The 14,549-nt window shown below is 46.2% G+C and overlaps 2 long non-coding RNA genes across 2 annotated transcripts in view; both read right to left on the reverse strand.

Annotated features, from left to right (window-relative positions):
- LOC118597379 lies at positions 1-3,515 on the reverse strand. The gene is made up of 3 exons (XR_004946812.1): positions 3,456-3,515; positions 3,342-3,376; positions 1-189 (listed from the first exon to the last, which is right to left on the reverse strand). It is a non-coding gene; the product is annotated as an uncharacterized LOC118597379 (long non-coding RNA).
- A 14-nt stretch (positions 3,516-3,529) lies between these two features.
- The window catches only part of LOC118597383, a 35,501-nt gene continuing 24,481 nt past the window's right edge, over positions 3,530-14,549 (reverse strand). Inside the window, exons 3-4 of the long non-coding RNA XR_004946813.1 lie at positions 11,352-11,461; positions 3,530-3,556 (exon numbers count right to left, since the gene is read on the reverse strand). This is a non-coding gene — a long non-coding RNA (uncharacterized LOC118597383). The remainder of the gene's footprint in view (positions 3,557-11,351; positions 11,462-14,549) is intronic.

A 14,549-nucleotide genomic window follows, 5' to 3' on the forward strand; every position in this document is an offset into this window, starting at 1 on the left:
CAGTAGATGCTGGAATCCCGAAGAAGTAGACTCTAATGCCGGTGAAGGAATGGCTGGGCTAGCAAGGAGGGCAACCAGGCAAGAAGCTTCTTTCTTCCATGTCCTTCTATAGGCTTCTGGCGGAAGGTGTGATCCAGATTCAAGGCATGTGTCTTCCCACCTCAAGATCCAGGTTAGGAGTAGATCTCCCTATTCAAATTAAGCAAAAATCTCACTGGTCTGCCCTCCATTTTGAGATTTTTGTTTATTTAGCCATGGGGGGGGGTGGTGGCAGCAAAAGCTGTGGACAAGGGTATCTTAGAAGGGACATAGGAAAGACCTCCTTAATTTGTGTGTGCACATACATGTTCATGTGTGTGTTCATGTGCAAGCAAAAGGTTGACATCTGGTTTCTCCCTCCATCACGCTCTGCACTATATGTTTGTGTGTATACATATGCATATTTTTTTCCATTTTTAAACTTTTGGTTTTTTTAAGACAGGGTTTCTCTGTGTAGCTATCCTGGCTGTCCCAGAACTCACTCTGTAGACCAGGCTGGCCTTGAATTCACAGAAATCCACTTGCCTCTGTGCTGGGATTAAAGGTGATCGCCACCACACCCCACTTTACCATGTTATTTTTCGAGACAGCATCTCACTGAACTTGGAGCTCACTGGTTCCTCTAGACTGACTGGCCAGTGAGCTGTCTTCCCTTCCACAGGACTGGGATCACGGAATGTGTCACCACGCCCGACTTTTACAGGGAATCTGGTGATCAAGCTCAGGTCCCCAGGCTTTTGAGGCAAGTGCTGTAGCAGCCGGGCCATCTCTCCACCCCACTCCGTGATTTGGAAGCACAAGTCTGGCTGAATCACAAGAGCAATTGATATGAATACTTATCTGAGAGAGAACTTGCAGGTGTGGGGATCAGGGAGTGGAAAACTCGAGGACAGGGCAGGCAACTTCTGGGGAGCTGTTAGCACACAGATCGGCACTGATGGGAACACGTGAACACATTGTTTTCCTCACTGTAGCAACAGGCTCTGTTATTTTGTTCCTGAGACGGTTTTTCCAGTTCTTGAGACAGTTTACAGTGTAGCTGAGGATGGCCTTGAACTGTCAGCCTGTCTGGGCCTCTGTCTCCCAAGTGCTAGGAGTACAGGCATGAGCCACCATGACCAGATGATGCAGTATTTCTCCCTAGAGCAATATCGAACTGGGAAACGCTTGAGGTCTTTCTAGGCTTAGAATGATGTTACTCATTGTGGAAGGCTTTACATTTAATCATCAGCACAGGAAAAAAAATTTTTTTCCTAATGATTCATTTATTATGCATTTATGTGCATTGATGTTTTGCCTTCATGTATGCTTATGTAAGGGTACTAGATCCCCTGGAACTGGAGTTAGAGACAGTTGTGAGCTGCCATGTGGGTGCTGGGAATTAAACCCAGGTCTGCTAGAAGAGCAGCCAGTGCTCTTCACCACTGAGCCATCCCTCCAGCCCCACTTTCTAATACTGATTCATCTCAGCCAGGTTTAGGAACCTTGCCATATGTGCAAAGGTGCTGATGTGGAGGGTGCTCTGAGGCGGGGCTGCCCTGTCTCCTCCAGGAACTAAATCCAGAGTGAGGAGGACGGAGGATGGGGCCAACACTGGCTCAGGCGAGCCTCCCTCAAAAAGGTCTCTGAACTCTGGCCCTTTGCTCTAATTGCTGTGGACGTGCCAGGCAGCACTGAGTGGCTCCCAAGGGTGGGTCTTGCTGATGCTGGGTAAAGGTCTGCTTATTTAGTGCCAAGGACTCACAAAGTAAAAATTCCTCTGATCTCGAGCCTTAGCAAAGTTATATTGCCTGGGAGAGGAAAAGCTCAGGGTGGCGCACATGTGTGCAGGGTGGAACGAGATGGGAGAAGTCAGAGACAGGAGATATGCCCTCCCTAACTGAAGAGTTACAGTTCCTAATAACCAATCCCCAGTGACACACTCATCCTTCATACACAGTGACTTCTCAAAGGCCTGATTCATTTTCTTTTTCCTTGTTACATTTACTTATCAGGGAGGGGTGGATGTGCATGTGCACAAGTGTGGTGTTGAGGAGACAACCTGCAGGAGCTGGCTCTTTCTTCCCACGTTGTGGGACTCGCAGATCAAACTCAGGTCATCAGGCTTGGCAGCAAGCACTTTTACCTGCTGAGCGATGGCTCAGATGTGTCTCAGTCAGGGTTACATGTGATGAAACACCATGACCAAAAAGCAACTTAGGAAGGAAACGGTTTGCTTGGCTAACACATTCCGAGTCAGTCCATTGAGAGAAGTCAAGGAGCTCCAACCAGGCGGGAGCCTGGAGGCAGGAGCTGACGCAGAGGCCATGGAGGGGTGCTTTCTGTCTTGCTCCTCATGGCTTGCTCTGCCTGCTTTCTTCTAGAAATCAGAACAACCACGGTGGTGGTGCCAATCCTCAGGAGGCAGAGGCAGGTAGATTTCTGAGTTCGAGGCCAGCCTGGTCTACAGAGTGAAAGGATAGCCAGGGCTACACAGAGAAACCCAGTCTTGAAACACACATGCACATGCACACGCACACACACAGAACTCAGAACTGCTATCCCAGGGGTGTCTCCTACCACAATGGGCTAGGCCCTCCTACATCAATCACTAATTAAGAAAATACCCGAGCTGGGTGATGGTGGCACACGCCTTTAATCCCAGCACTCGGGAGGCAGAGAGGCAGGTGGATCTCTGTGAGTTCAAGGCCAGCCTGGTCTACAGAGTGAGTTCTAGGAAAGGCGTAAAGCTACACAGAGAAACCCTGTCTCGAAAAACCAAAAAAAAAAAAAAAAAAAAAAAGACTTTAGGCAGGCCAGCTTTTTTTTTTTTTTCTTGAAACAGGGTTTCTCTGTGTAGTTTTGGTGCCTGTCCTGGATCTCACTCTGTAGACCAGGCTGGCCTCGAACTCACAGAGATCCACCTGGCTCTGTCTCCCGAGTGCTGGGATTAAAGGCGTGCGCCACCAAAGCTCAGTGTGGCCTACAGTCTCAGGGAGGCATTTTCTCAACTGAGGTTTCCTCGCTCCTCTCTGATGACTCCAGCTTGAGTCAAGTTGACATAGACTAGCCAGCTCTCCTTGGCCTGGTTAGTTCTTCACTATCTACAATGGTTCTAGATTAGTCTACCTTTTTAACTGTCACAGGATATATCTTAGGCTTATCAGTTAATTTTCAGAGTATAAATACCAAGGCCATGTCTATGAACAATGTATTCTAAATTAAGGACAGCATCTACCTTAATTGCCTACTCCAGGCAGGCACTGTACATGTAAACCCCTAATGATGGAGCTGGAGATTCAGTTTGGCGGCAGACTACTCACTTAGTGAGGGAAGGTCCTGCGTTCAGTCCTCAGCTCTAGAAGAAATAAACAGACAAAATCATAAAGCCTTGGTGATAAAGATTATGGCCATAGGGAGTTTCAGAGATGGCTTACTGGTTAATGGCAGTTGCTGTCCTTCCAGAGAACCTGGGTTCAGTTCCCATCACTGACACCAGGCAGCTCAACCATCTGTAACTCCTGAGCCCTTGTGGCATCTAGACATAGACACAAATAAAAAGAAAAGTTACAACCACAATGATTGAAATTGAAGGCTACTTCCTGTACTTTGGTCCTTCTGACCCAAACCTCCTTCTGTCTTAGTGGTGTTTGTCCCAAACTATGTCACCTCTTTATTGAATTGTGTGATAACCACCACACTACGGAAACTTTATTAAGTTGTAAAATCAGCAACAAGGCCAAACACCACTGAGCAGTGACAGGACTGAGCCGGTTACCCTGCGGATCCACGTCTCAGCTCTTGGCAGGGAAGTGGGGGGGTTCCACACATTCTAGATAAAGAACAGGGGAGGGAGATGGGCTCACGGAGGAGGAATATTTGTTTTTTTCTGGGAACTTGGCGGTCACCACTATTCACGACTTTTAAGCCTTAACCCCCTGGAGGGTGTTCAGTTTAACATAGGAATGATAATGAAGCTCCAGGCAGTCTGTGGTCACTCTAGCAGGCGTCTGAAATCCCACCCTCTGGGACTTTTCTTTTTTTTTCTTTCTTCCCTACAAACAGTTGTCTGCTAGCATCAGCAGGCCCTGGGAAGGAAAGGCCAGCTCAAGGGAGGGCCTCACTCCTCTGAGAGATCGGACACTCCCTTCCCTCATCTGCTTCTCCTGCTTCTTCCTTCCTTCAGAAGGCCGTGCTCAGCCCAGCACCTCATGCTCATCCCTGTTCTCTTCCTCCAGAAAGACCCAGGGAGGAGCCAGGACCCGCGGAATGAGAAGGGAAGTAGAGTCACAGGGTGAAGCCCGAAACTTCTGCACCAAAAGGTAAAGGACAAAAATAAATCCAGCCACACTTCGTGGCACCGTCACCCCAGTGTGGCGGCTACGCTTTGTTTTGTTTTACTGTGACAGGAAAAGAGGAAGCTCAGGGGTTCAAGGCCAGCTTCTGCTACATACCAAGTGGGAGGTCAGCCTGGGCTACCTGAGACCCTATCTCAATAAAACACTAAATTTCTTCCTTCCTTCCTTCCTTCCTTCCTTCTTCCTCCCTTCCTTCCTTCCTTCCTTTCTTTCTTTCTTTTTTTTTTTTTTTAAGATTTATTTATTTATTATGTATACAGAAAAAGGTGCCAGATCTCACTACAGGTGGTTGTGAGCCACCATGTGGTTGCTGGGAATTGAACTCAGGTCCTCTGGAAGAGCAGGCAGTGCTCTTAACCTCTGAGCTATCTCTCCAGCCCAACACTACATTTCTAAAAGAAAGAAAACAGAATTGAGTTTAAGTCTTTCTCAGAGGTCTGAGAGAATGTCACAAAACTGTATTATACATTGATTATTAAAACACTTTCATCTACTGGACTTGGTGGCTGGCACATGTCTTTAATCACAGCATTTGGGAGGCAGACAAGGCTCACTGGTCAGCCAGCCCAGCCTACTGAGTGAGCCCCACACCAGTGATAGTTGCCGTTCCAAAAATCAATGGTGTCTTAGCTACTTCTGTATTACTGTGATAAAACATCATGACCAAGGCAACTTACAGAAGACTTCCTTTGGCTTATGGTTCCACAGGATAAGAGTCCATCACGTGGGAAAGCGTGGCAGCAAAGTGGTAGGCATGGAGGCCAGAGCGGGGAGCACTTACACCCTCAACTGCAAGCCCAACAAGAGAGAGCAGCCTGGAAAGAGGCAAAGCTCTTCACTTCCAAACCTGCCCCCAGGGATAAATGTCCTCCAGCAAAGCTGCCAACTAAACATCATCACCAGCAGGGGACCAAGTGTTCAAACCATCATGTGTGGCTGCTGGGGAGTGTTCTCTGGCTCCCATACACACAAGAACCCTCATATGTGAACACACACACACACACATATGCACAAGACAACCCTTTCTCGGTATGATGTTCTAGTGATGAACTTGACATAACCTAGCATTTCCTGTGAAGAGAGTCTCAGCAAGATATTGTCAAAGAATATATATAAGGAGAGAGACACACAGAGGCTGTCTAGAGCCGGTTGGCCAGGAGACAAGTCTGTGGGGAATTGGCCTTGATTAGGTAAATTGAGGTGGAGGACTCGTCCACTGTGGGTGGCACATTCCCTAGCAGGGGATCCTGAACTGAGTGAACTATGTGCATAATGCACTTCTCTCTGCTCTCTGCTTCAAGCTCCTACCAGGCTCACTTCCCCAGAACAGCCTGGAACTTGGAGCCAAAATTAACCCATTCACCCCCAAATTGTGTTTGTCACAGAGACAGAAATTAAACTGACAGCTGGAATAACTCATACTCTCCCAAGAACAGAAACTTGAAAGACCCGCTATACAAGTCAGCATAAATCCAGGGTTGTTTGTGTGTGTATGTGTGTGTGTGTGTGTGTTGCCCGTCGCTTATCTAGCTGGTTTCCTGGCAGTAATTGAAATCTTCTGCTACTGCTGTGTAACGGCGGCTGCTGTGGAGTGACCTTGGCCACCTTGGTTTTGTAGTGTGGCAATGCAAGCCTCCACTGCCACAGGGGCCAGAGCTTCCTTTTCAGGGGTTCAAACTGTGAAGGGTGATTGTGTAACTGCTCAAATCACTGTGGCTTCTACTTCCAAAACTGCTTCCACCATGACCAAGTCCAGTTAGCTATTCCCACTGTTGCCGTGGCCGGCACTGAGGCATCCACCAGTCACGGTGACCACTGAAGTCCCCTTCACCCAATCACCACCACCAAATTTTCCCCAAACCACTTTGACCTCTTTGTCCCTGCAGGCACCACACACTGATACATACGGATACATGCTCACACACATAAATAAAATCTTTCTTTTTTTTTTAAGTTCTTTTCCACATTGGAGCGGACACCCGGTCTCTTAGAACCCTCTCCTGGGCCTCTTTGGTTCCACAACCCTTCCATCCACCTTGTGTGTCCTCCATTCATGGCTGCATCCACTTGTAAGTGACAAAGTCAAAGCCCTGGGATGCTTGGTTTTTTAACCTCTCATTGCTGAATGTCTAGGAAATGTCTCCAAAGGCTCCTGTGCTAAAGAATGAATTATTTTAGTTTTTTTGAGATATTATGTACACACACACACACACACACACACACACACACACATATATATATATATAATGTACTGTACATATGTATATTTGAGCTAGAGTCATGGATAGTTATGAGCCTCTCAGTATGGATGTTGGTCTACTTTTTTTTTGTTATACTTTTTACTGAGAGAGAAGAGCCCTGAAATGTATATACTATGTATATGTATGAATTTGCATGCCATCTTTGCATAGGGACCATGCTTTTCCTGTGCCTATCATTGCAATTTTAGTATATGTGTTGCAGAGCACTTTGTTTATTTATTTATTTATTTATTTTGGTTTTGATGAGACAGGCTTTCTCTATGTAGCCCTGGCTGTCCTAGAACTCACTCTGTAGACCAGTCTGACCTCGAACTCACAGAGACCTGCCTGCCTCTGCCTCCTGAGTTCTGGGATTGAAGGTGTGCACCACCATGACAGGCAAAATCTTACTCTTGATCTACTGCAGAGGTTCTCAACCTGTGGGCAGTGACCCTTTTGGGGGTCAAATGACCCTTTCCTAGGGGTCGCCTAAGACCATCAGAAATATCAGATATTTACATTACGATTCCTAGCAGTAGCAAAGTTAGTTATGAAATAGCAACAAAATAATAATAATTTTGTGGTTGGGGTCACAACATAAAGAACTGTATTAAAGGGTTGCAGCATCAGGAAGGTTGAGAACTACTGATCTAGGGGGTTTGCATTTGGTTTTATTCTAACAGCACATGGTGTCTGTGTCTTTCCCCCATTGGCTAGGGTAAGATTCACAGTCTTAAAAGAACTGGTGGGTAGGAAATGAAAAAGGAGAAAGGGATCACAGTTCCAGGCCATCAAATTCCCAGAATGCAGCAGGGGCTTTTGTATAAACAAAGATTTTTAACCAAATAAAGGCAATTACAATATTTGTTCAAAAGTCTTACAAGGTAAGAAAGATAAAAAAAGATGAGTTCTTTGCCCTAAACACAAGTTTTGTAGTATTTGACAAAAAGACTCATATTTAATATTTTTTACATTTTCAACCATGCTAACTGTTGAATAACAAGTAAACAGCAAAGGTTGTGTTGCTCTTCCCGTAGCAGTGAAACCATGTTCCAAAAGCAGATGATAATTAGAGTGATCAAATTATTAATCTATAAAAGTTCCTTACAGGTCAGATACGCTAGTGCACGCCTTTAATCCCAGCACTCAGGAGGCAGAGGCAGGGGCATCTCTGTGGGTTCAAGACCAGATTGATCTATATAGAGAGATCAAGGACAGCCAGGGCTGGGAAGAGAAATTCTGTTTCAAAAAAGTTTATTACTTTGACATTGAACATGGAGATGCAGAATTTGGAGTTTACTTTATTGGTTTTCAGTCTTGCTTGGTCCAGTATTTCCTCGCTCTGCTCTCTGCTGCCTTTCGGAATGGTAATGAATGTTCTGGAAGTTTGTAATCTGTTCTTTGATTTTGATTTTACAGGAGGTTAGGAGATTGGCCGGGCAGTGGTGGCACACGCCTTTAATCCCAGCACTCGGGAGGCAGAGGCAGGTGGATCTCTGTGAGTTTGAGGCCAGCCTGGGCTACAGGGTGAGATCCAGGACAGGAACCAAAACTATACAGAGAAACCCTGTCTTGAAAGACCATTAAAAAAAAAACAGAACAGTGACTAAGACAGGCCGGAGGGCAGGTGCCATGGCCAGAGTGGAGGTTGGTTACCCATGTGGATCCTGGGAACGGAACTCAGGCCATCCGGATCAGCAGGAAGTGACTTTATGTGCTGAGCCAGCTCACCAGCCCTCAACTCATTTAATTCAAGAAATTCAATTTCATTCCCTAATAAACTGGGGTGTGTTGGGAAACATCCTTGTCACTCTTGAGGTCCTTGATGAAAGCACAAATCACCACAGTCCTTCCAGAAAAATAGGAACTTTTGGCTTACTTTTTGGTTGAAACTGAACGGCATCCCCCAGGCTCCTCTACCACGGTGTAAAGAAAGGAATCTGTCTCCTTGTTTCCTTTCTTAAACCAACCAGGCAGGTCAGGGGCCTGGCTAGGTGATACCCTAGGAAGAGGGGTTCGCCTTAAGGTAATGTGTCTTTCCTTCCCAGAATTCCTGGCTCCTAATGTCCCTTAAAGACAAACTGCCTTTGACTTTCTGTGGCCTAAGACACGACTAACCATCTCTCTTTTTTCCCAAATGATGGACAAAACCTAAGTATGCTTTTTTTTTTTCTTTCCTGTTTTTCTTTTTGTCTTTAAAGACAGGGTCTCTCTACATAGCCCTGGCTGTCCTGGAACTCTCTCTGTCAACCAGGCTGGCCTTGAACTCAGAGATTCCCTGTGCCTCCTAAGTGCTGGGATTAAAGGCGTGCACCACTACCGGCCAACTGCAAATTCTTTTATTTTCTTTTATTTATTTTTTGTTTTTGTTTGGTTTTTTTGTTGTTTTTTTTTTTTTTTTTTTTTTTTTGGTTTTTCGAGACAGGGTTTCCCTGTATAGCTTTGCGCCTTTCCTGGGACTCATTTGGTAGCCCAGGCTGGCCTTGAACTCACAGAGATCCACCTGCCTCTGCCTCCCCAGTGCTGGGATTAAAGGTGTGTGCCACCACCCGGCGCAAATTCTTTTCTTAATGAAACAAAGATCCCTAAGAGAGCATCCCAATTTCCCAGGTATCCTGTGATGGCTCTGCTGGGACTCCCCAAGATTTCCAGTATCATTTCTTTCCTACCTTTAATTCTTTAGTTAGGGGAGAAAAAAGAAGAGACCCTTTCTTGTTGTTTCTCATGAGAGTCAGTCGCTGCCCTTATGCAACTGCTGTCCCGATCGGTAATTGCAACTCCACAGTGACCGCACTGGCCCCAGCCAGGCGGGAATTCTGCTCCTCAGGCACCAGCTCCATCACGGCCCCTAAAGGAAACTTTATCTAGACCTCTGTCCCTCTATAGAACTCAGGATTCAAAGGTTGAGGCGAAATTCTGCTCGCTCAGAGAGGCTGAGTAGCAAGCAAGTAGCTCACCCTCTCACCTAGCTGGTGCCTCTCCTCAAACAGGGCATCCTTCTGCTCCGCCCCCACTTCAGAACCCTGGCTGGGTTCTTCCCTGCCACTTCCTTCTGGCTGGCTGGTTGCTGACTCAGCCTCCTGACCACAGGTTCTTTTTATTTAATCAAACAAATGTAACATGTCTTTGCATCATTAAACCACTATTCCACAGCATAAATGGATGTAACACAAATTAATATTCCACAATACTTTCTGCGGCCAGAATGAGAGTCCAGAAAGAACTGGGCACGTGTTCTTTCTGAGTACATCTTCCAGAATGGGAAATGACACAGGCCCACGAGACACACCAGCCCTGGTGAATCAGACTCTGCAAAACATACTGCCTCGACAGATTCTTCTATTTCAAAAGGATTTGCTTTCCCTCTCTCTCTCTCTCTCTCTCTCTCTCTGTCTCTTTCTCTCTCTCTCTCTCCCCCTCCCCCCTCTCTCTCCCCCCTCCCCCCTCTCTCTCTCTCCTTTTCTCTTTCTCTCTTTCTTTCTTTCTTCCTTTCCTTCTTAAAACAGGTTGGTGGTGGTGGGGAGTGTGTGATGGAGGAAGGTGGTGAATTCCTTTAATCCCACAGCACTCAGGAGCAGAGGCAGGCTGATCTCTGTGAGTCTGAAGTCATCCTGGTCTACACAGTGAGTTCCAGGGCAGTCAGGACTACACAGAGAAACCCTGTCTAGAAAAACAAAACAAAACAAAACAAAAAACCCCAAACAAACAAACAAAAAGATAAATAAATAAATAAAAAGAGAAGTTCTTACTATGTACTCTGGCTGGTCTGGAACTCATCATGTAGACCAGGCTGGCCTCAAATTCAGAGATCTGCCTTTTCTGCCTGTTAAGTGCTGGGCTTAAAGGTATGTGCCATTATTTATGAATATATGCGTGGGCCTGAATGAGTGTGTCCCACATGTGGGCAAGGACCTGAAGAGGCCATTTGACCCCTGGATCTGGAGACACAGGTAGTTGTGAGCTGCCATGTGGGTGCTGGGAATCACACCTGAGTCCTCTGCAAAAGCTTGAGTGCTTAACCACTGAACCATCTTTCCAGCCCAGAACTCCTACTTTGAGTTTACATCAATTCTGAAAGAATAGGAATCAGTACCAATCCAGAATCCGTATTTAAAGATTCCCCACTAGAGCCAGAGAGAAGGCCCAGCAGGTAAGTGCTCTTACTACCAAACCTACTGATCTCAGTTTACCCCCCAGGACCCACATAGTAGAAGGCAAGAACCAACTCCTAAAAGTTGTTCTCTGACCTCTGTAAGTACACAAAAATAAACAAATGGGAAAAATTCTTAAATATTTCATTAATGAGATTTTCTCCCCCAACCTCTTCCTTAGTAGATAACTATCCTGGTGAATGGCCCCAGTTCCCTTGTAAGGCTAAAAAAAAAAAAAAAAAAAAGATTTATAATACTACAGCAGTGGCTGCGCACACCTTTAGTCTCAGCACTCGAGAGGCAGAGGCAGGTAGATCTCTGAGTTAGAGACCAGCCTGGTCTACAGAGTGAGTTTCAGGATAGCTGGGGTTATGTAGAGAAGCCCTGACTCAAAAATAAATAAATAAACAAAATATTTATATTTGTGTGTATAACTATATAGATATAGATGTAAATACACATATGTGTAAGTACATGTGTTTATACACATAAGTGTCCATGTGCAATAGGATCTTCCCTTTAGAGTTGGAAGCTCATTATATTCTTTGTTTACAAATGCTCTATGGCAGGAAATCCTTGCTTACCCCAAAGCTGGCTCTCTGTAACTTGGTCAAAGTATCCACTTGATTACAGTATCTCCAGATGATAGCATTTTGCTACTGCATGCCATGGCCTGATAACATTCGCCTCATCACTGGAGGAAAAAAAAAAAGCCTTTAAATGCCTTTAAGTCTAATGTGGCCAATAACTCAGTTGCAGCTAACCAGAGGCAGTTGAGGTTCCCTGCCCTGCTCTGTTCCTCTGGTGTCCTTCCACACAGTCTGGATCAGCATGGTTTAGTGTGAGAGAGAAGCTATCAGGAGTGGTGTGGAAAACAGGCTTGTGACAGAGCTATGACCTCAGTGTGAAAGCTGATGAATGGCCCACGTGGAGCCGCTGCTCACAGTGCTTGTGTGGGGGTGTGTGTGTAAGAGAGGGGGGAGGGAGGAGGGTGTGGTGTGTGTGTGTGCACAGCCAGAGGAGGGTGTGGGGTGTATATGTGTATGTGTGTGTGTGTGTGTGTACAGGCAGAGGATGGAGGAGGTGTGGCTTGTGTGTGCACTGGCAGAGGACAGAGGAGGGTGTGGTGTGTGTGTGCACAGTCAGAGGAGGGTGTGGGGTGTGTGTTTGTGTGTGTGTGTGTGTGTGTGTGTGTGTGTACAGGCAGAGGATGGAGGAGGTGTGGCTTGTGTGTGCAGGGTGATTGAGCAGGTCATTGCCCCAAATCTTTTTTTTTTTTTTAATTTTATTTATTTATTATGTATACAGTATTCTGCCTGCAGGTCAGAAGAGGGCACCAGATCTCATTACAGATGGTTGTGAGCCACCATGTAGTTGCTGGGACTTGAACTCAGGAACCTCTGGAAGAGCAGCCAGTGCTCTTAACTGCTGAGCCATCTCTCCAGCCCTTAACCATCATTTTTATGCCTCTGGTTAAAGAGGGACATCTTGTACATGGGGTACACTTACGTACCACTTGCTTAAGTCATTAAGTTATTTTTAAATAGTATTTTTAGTTTCCACAAAGGATCTGCCTGTATACCCTTTGGATGGTCTAAAACCTGTCATATAGAGTGTAAGCGGGTGTTGAAACTCAGGGGGAAAGGTATCTTGACTGTTCAGGGAGTCAGGTGACACCTGGAGCTGCTAGGACAGCTCTGGCAGCTGGAGCTGCAATGGGACAGCTCAGTTCTGGAGGGGGAGGTATCCTGTTTGGGGAGTCAGGCTATACCTGGAGTTGGGGTGCGGTGAGGGATGGTCTCCCCACAGGATACAGCTATCCTGCTCCTCTCCTGGAAAGCCACTACAGCTGAACTTTGCTCAGCCCTCACTTAAAGGGGCTTCCCAGCAGAGCTCTGCTTCTCTGGCCCAAGATGTTACTTCTTTTTTTTTTTCTTTCCCGAGACAGGGTTTCTCTGTGTAGTTCTGGAGCCTGTTCTGGATCTCATTCTGTAGCCCAGGCTGGCCTCGAACTCACAGAGATCCGCCTGCCTCTGCCTCCCGTGTGCTGGGATTAAAGGCGTGGGCCACCCGGGCAAGATGTTGCTTCTTTTGCTTCACTCTGCTACAGGGGAAACCCCTGCAGAAATGTAGCAATCTCCTCCAGGTCTGGTGAAGGAAAAATACTTTTTCTGCTCCACCTGACTCAGTCCCCTAAGGGACATCTCAGCAAGGTTCTTCTGTTCAGCTCCCCCTTTCTTGCTCAGCCCGGTAAGGGAACATCTCTGCAAGATTTTTTTTCTGCTCGGTCCCCTAAGGATGTCTTTGCAATGTTCTTCTCTGCACCCGGGACTGAAGATCTTCACACCCAAAACTCTTTAGAGAAAGAGATTTATTTGGGAAGGAGGAGTTCAGGAGAGTAGCTGCCTCTACCAGGGTGGGAAAGTACAGTTCACAACTGAACAGACAGAGGGGTTTATATAGGCGTTCTTAGGGGTGACGTTTCTCCAGGGAGAAGGTTTTCTGCTCAGGGATTGGTTAGTTTTTCTGCTCAGGGATTGGTTAGTTTTGTTGGTCAGAGGCAGAGATGGCTCTGATTTCAGACCCAAACTTCTAAGGCCAGGGCATATTTCCTTCACTGGCTCTGATTTCAGGGACAAAGTGTGTTTCTTTGGCACTGGTTTCAGAGTCAGGGCATGTTCCTTTGGTTCTGGGTTCAGGGATAAAGTGTTTCTTTCACTGGCTTGGATCCCAGATCCAGGCTGTGTTTCTTTCCCTGGTTCTGGGTTCCAGAGTCAGGGTGGGTTTCTTTAGCTGGCCTCTTTTCCCTATGTAGAGTAGGCTGGTCTCACACTCCTTGTGGTAGTCCTCTGCCTCCTGGCTGTTGTGATTACAAACACACACCTAGGTTCAAAAAAATTTATACAGGATGATCTTCAAAATGTAAATTTTCTAAGGCCAAAATCTAATTCATCAATGTAAAATTGGAACCAATTTCTCTCTTTTTAAAGCAATGAGCTTTCTGTGTGTGTGTGTGTGTGTGTGTGTGTGTGTGTGTGTGTGTGTGTGTGTATGTGCACATGCCTATGTGTACACATGCCAGTTTGTGCACATGCCAGAAATATCTGTCTTGTAGCTTGCTAAACTTTCTTTGACACATTTTGTAATTCTCTTATTCAACCTTATGTCCAAAAATAAATGTTGTTTTAGTTAGGGTTTCTATTGCTGTGATGAAACACCATGACCAAAAAAAAACGAGTTGGGGAGGAAAGGTTTTATTTGGCTTACACTTCAGTATTGCTGTTCATCACTGAACAAACAGGGCAGATCCTGGAGCTATGACCTCAAACAGTGTGAAAGCTGATGAATGGCTCACATGGAGTTGCTGCTCACGGTGCTTGTGTGGGGTGTGTGTTTAAGAGAGGGGGGAGGGAGGAGGGTGTGGTGTGTGTGTGTGTGTGTGTGCACAGCCAGAGGAGGGTGTGGGGTGTGTGTGTGCACAGTCAGAGGAGGGTTGTGGTATGTGTGTGTGTGTACAGGCAGAGGATGGAGGAGGTGTGGCATTTGTGTGCAGGGTGATTGAGCAGGTCATTGCCCCAAATCTTTTTTTTTTTTTTTAATTTTATTTATTTATTATGTATGCAGTGTTCTGCCTGCAGGCCAGAAGAGGGCGTCAGATCTCATTACAGATGGTTGTGAGCCACCATGTGATTGCTGGGAATTGAACTCACGACCTCTGGAAGAGCAGTCAGTGCTCTTAACCTCTGAGCCATTTCTCCAGCCCGCCCCAAATCTTTTTAAAT

This window comes from Onychomys torridus, chromosome 16, assembly GCF_903995425.1.
Source record: "Onychomys torridus chromosome 16, mOncTor1.1, whole genome shotgun sequence".
Lineage (NCBI taxonomy): Eukaryota > Metazoa > Chordata > Mammalia > Rodentia > Cricetidae > Onychomys > Onychomys torridus.